Source organism: Lampetra fluviatilis, unplaced genomic scaffold (genome assembly GCF_964198595.1).
Source record: "Lampetra fluviatilis unplaced genomic scaffold, kcLamFluv1.1 SCAFFOLD_426, whole genome shotgun sequence".
Classification (NCBI taxonomy): Eukaryota; Metazoa; Chordata; class Hyperoartia; order Petromyzontiformes; family Petromyzontidae; genus Lampetra; species Lampetra fluviatilis.
In genome coordinates, this window is record NW_027620946.1 from 72,501 (window position 1) to 77,197 (window position 4,697).

Here is a 4,697-nt window from a genome sequence, read left to right on the forward strand (position 1 = left end):
CCCACTCTCCCCACTCTCCCCACTCTCCCCCATGACCCCCACTCTCACCCCCCACTCACACCCCCCCCCACTCTCACCCCCCCCACTCACCCCCCCCCCCACTCTCACCCCCCCCCACTCTCACCTCCTCCCAGTCTCACCCCCCCCCGTCTCACCCCCCCCCACTCTCACCCCCCCACTCACACCCCCCCCACTCTGCCCCCCACTCTCCCCACTCTCCCCCATGACCCCCACTCTCACCCCCCACTCACACCCCCCCCCCACTCTCACCCCCCACTCACACCCCCCCCCACTCTCACCCCCCCCCACTCTCACCCCCCCCCAGTCTCACCCCCCCCCCCCAGTCTCACCCCCCACTCACCCCCCCCTACTCTCACCCCCCCACTCACACCCCCCCCACTCTGCCCCCCACTCTCCCCACTCTCCCCCATGACCCCCACTCTCACCCCCCACTCACACCCCCCCCCCCACTCTCACCCCCCAACTCACACCCCCCCCCACTCTGCCCCCCCACTCTCACCCCCCACCCACTCTTCCCCCCACAATGACCTCCCCCCACTCTTTCTTGGTCATGATGGTGATGATGATGGTGGCAGTGATGATGATGATATTGGTGATGATGGCAGTGATGATGATGGTGATGGTAGTGATGATGGTGATGATGATGATGATGGTAGTGATGGCGGTGGTGATGGCAGTGATGATGATGGTTTACTTCTTAATAATAAACAACAACAACCATCGATCAGCGATTGGTGAGTGTTTTGTCAGAATCGCATCGCCACTTTCAACGTCAGGGTTCAAGCCCTGGGGTCAGGGTTCAAGCCCTGGGGTCAGGGTTCAAGCCCTGGGGTCAGGGTTCAAGCCCTGGGTCTGGGTGTCTCTCTCAGGGGGTTCACGATGGCCGTGTTAGAGACACTGAGACCCTGGGGTCAGGGTTCAAGCCCTGGGGTCAGGGTTCAAGCCCTGGGGTCAGGGTTCAAGCCCTGGGGTCAGGGTTCAAGCCCTGGGGTCAGGGTTCAAGCCCTGGGTCTGGGTGTCTCTCTCAGGGGGTTCACGATGGCCGTGTTAGAGACACTGAGACCCTGGGGTCAGGGTTCAAGCCCTGGGGTCAGGGTTCAAGCCCTGGGGTCAGGGTTCAAGCCCTGGGGTCAGGGTTCAAGCCCTGGGGTCAGGGTTCAAGCCCTGGGTCTGGGTGTCTCTCTCAGGGGGTTCACGATGGCCGTGTTAGAGACACTGAGACCCTGGGGTCAGGGTTCAAGCCCTGGGGTCAGGGTTCAAGCCCTGGGGTCAGGGTTCAAGCCCTGGGTCTGGGTGTCTCTCTCTTAGGCAACCCACCCACCTTACCAACTCAGAGGTTTTAAACCTCCAAACCGCCCCCCCCCCACGTCCACCATGCCATCTCAAAGGTTTTTTCCCATTAAAAAAACCTCTAAACCCCCATCCCTCCCTCCCTCCTGTCCCCCTGACTTCCGGTGCTGCCCGCCCAACCCCCACCCCAACGACCCCCCCCCCCCACGCATCCCCACCTACCTTGCCAGCTCAGAGGTTTTTTACCTCCAGATCCCCCTACACTATTTGCCAGCTCAGAGGTTTTTTTACCTCCAGATCCCCCTACACTATTTACCAGCTCAGAGGTTTTTTACCTCCAGATCCCTCTACACTATTTGCCAGCTCAGAGGTTTTTTTACCTCCAGATCCCCCTACACTATTTGCCAGCTCAGAGGTTTTTTACCTCCAGATCCCCCTACACTATTTCTCAGCTCAGAGGTTTTTTCCTCCAGATCCCCCTACACTATTTGCCAGCTCAGAGGTTTTTTACCTCCAGATCTCCCTACACTATTTGCCAGCTCAGAGGTTTTTTACCTCCAGATCCCTCTACACTATTTGCCAGGTCAGAGGTTTTTTGCCTCCAGATCTCCCTACACAATTTGCCAGCTCAGAGGTTTTTTACCTCCAGATCCCCCTACACTATTTGCCAGCTCAGAGGTTTTTTACCTCCAGATCTCCCTACACAATTTGCCAGCTCAGAGGTTTTTTACCTCCAGATCCCCCTACACTATTTGCCAGCTCAGAGGTTTTTTTACCTCCAGATCCCCCTACACAATTTGCCAGCTCAGAGGTTTTTTTACCTCCAGATCCCCCTACACTATTTGCCAGCTCAGAGGTTTTTTACCTCCAGATCCCCCTACACTATTTGCCAGCTCAGAGGTTTTTTTACCTCCAGATCCCCCTACACAATTTGCCAGCTCAGAGGTTTTTTTACCTCCAGATCCCCCTACACTATTTGCCAGCTCAGAGGTTTTTTACCTCCAGATCCCCCTACACTATTTGCCAGCTCAGAGGTTTTTTTACCTCCAGATCCCCCTACACTATTTGCCAGGTCAGAGGTTTTTTACCTCCAGATCCCCCTACACTATTTGCCAGCTCAGAGGTTTTTTTACCTCCAGATCCCCCTACACTATTTGCCAGCTCAGAGGTTTTTTACCTCCAGATCCCCCTACACTATTTGCCAGCTCAGAGGTTTTTTACCTCCAGATCCCCCTACACTATTTGCCAGCTCAGAGGTTTTTTACCTCCAGATCCCCCTACACTATTTGCCAGCTCAGAGGTTTTTAACCTCCAGATCCCCCTACATTATTTGCCAGCTCAGAGGTTTTTTACCTCCAGATCCCCCTACACTATTTGCCAGCTCAGAGGTTTTAAACCTCCAGATCCCCCTACATTATTTGCCAGCTCAGAGGTTTTTTACCTCCAGATCCCCCTACACTATTTGCCAGCTCAGAGGTTTTTAACCTCCAGATCCCCCTACATTATTTGCCAGCTCAGAGGTTTTTTTACCTCCAGATCCCCCTACACTATTTGCCAGCTCAGAGGTTTTTTACCTCCAGATCCCCCTACACTATTTGCCAGCTCAGAGGTTTTTTACCTCCAGATCTCCCTACACTATTTGCCAGCTCAGAGGTTTTTTACCTCCAGATCCCCCTACACTATTTGCCAGCTCAGAGGTTGTTTTTACCTCCAGATCCCCCTACACTATTTGCCAGCTCAGAGGTTTTTTACCTCCAGATCTCCCTACACTATTTGCCAGCTCAGAGGCTTTTTACCTCCAGATCTCCCTACACTATTTGCCAGCTCAGAGGTTTTTTACCTCCAGATCCCCCTACACTATTTGCCAGCTCAGAGGTTGTTTTTACCTCCAGATCCCCCTACACTATTTGCCAGCTCAGAGGTTTTTTACCTCCAGATCTCCCTACACTATTTGCCAGCTCAGAGGTTTTTTACCTCCAGATCTCCCTACACTATTTGCCAGCTCAGAGGTTTTTTACCTCCAGATCTCCCTACACTATTTGCCAGCTCAGAGGTTTTTTACCTCCAGATCCCCCTACACTATTTGCCAGCTCAGAGGTTTTTTACCTCCAGATCCCCCTACACTATTTGCCAGCTCAGAGGTTTTTTACCTCCAGATCCCCCTACACTATTTGCCAGCTCAGAGGTTTTTTACCTCCAGATCCCCCTACACTATTTGCCAGCTCAGAGGTTTTTTACCTCCATATCCCCCTACACTATTTGCCAGGTCAGAGGTTTTTTTTACCTCCAGATCCCCCTACACTATTTGCCAGGTCAGAGATTTTTTACCTCCAGATCCCCCTACACTATTTGCCAGGTCAGAGATTTTTTACCTCCAGATCCCCCTATACTATTTGCCAGGTCAGAGATTTTTTACCTCCATATCCCCCTACACTATTTGCCAGGTCAGAGGTTTTTTTACCTCCATATCCCCCTACACTATTTGCCAGGTCAGAGGTTTTTTACCTCCAGATCCCCCTACACTATTTGCCAGGTCAGAGGTTTTTTTACCTCCAGATCCCCCTACACTATTTGCCAGCTCAGAGGTTTTTTACCTCCAGATCCCCCTACATTATTTGCCAGGTCAGAGGTTTTTTACCTCCAGATCCCCCTACACTTTGCCAGCTCAGAGGTTTTTTACCTCCAGATCCCCCTACACTATTTGCCAGGTCAGAGGTTTTTTTTACCTCCAGATCCCCCTACACTATTTGCCAGCTCAGAGGTTTTTTTACCTCCAGATCCCCCTACACTATTTGCCAGCTCAGAGGTTTTTTTACCTCCAGATCCCCCTACACTATTTGCCAGCTCAGAGGTTTTTTTACCTCCAGATCCCCCTACACTATTTGCCAGCTCAGAGGTTTTTTTACCTCCAGATCCCCCTACACTATTTGCCAGCTCAGAGGTTTTTTACCTCCAGATCCCCCTACACTATTTGCCAGGTCAGAGGTTTTTTTTACCTCCAGATCCCCCTACACTATTTGCCAGCTCAGAGGTTTTTTTACCTCCAGATCCCCCTACACTATTTGCCAGCTCAGAGGTTTTTTTACCTCCAGATCCCCCTACACTATTTGCCAGCTCAGAGTTTTTTTTACCTCCAGATCCCCCTACACTATTTGCCAGCTCAGAGGTTTTTTACCTCCAGATCCCCCTACACTATTTGCCAGCTCAGAGGTTTTTTTACCTCCAGATCTCCCTACACTATTTGCCAGCTCAGAGGTTTTTTACCTCCAGATCCCCCTACACTATTTGCCAGCTCAGAGGTTTTTTTACCTCCAGATCCCCCTACACTATTTGCCAGCTCAGAGGTTTTTTTACCTCCAGATCCCCCTACACTATTTGCCAGCTCA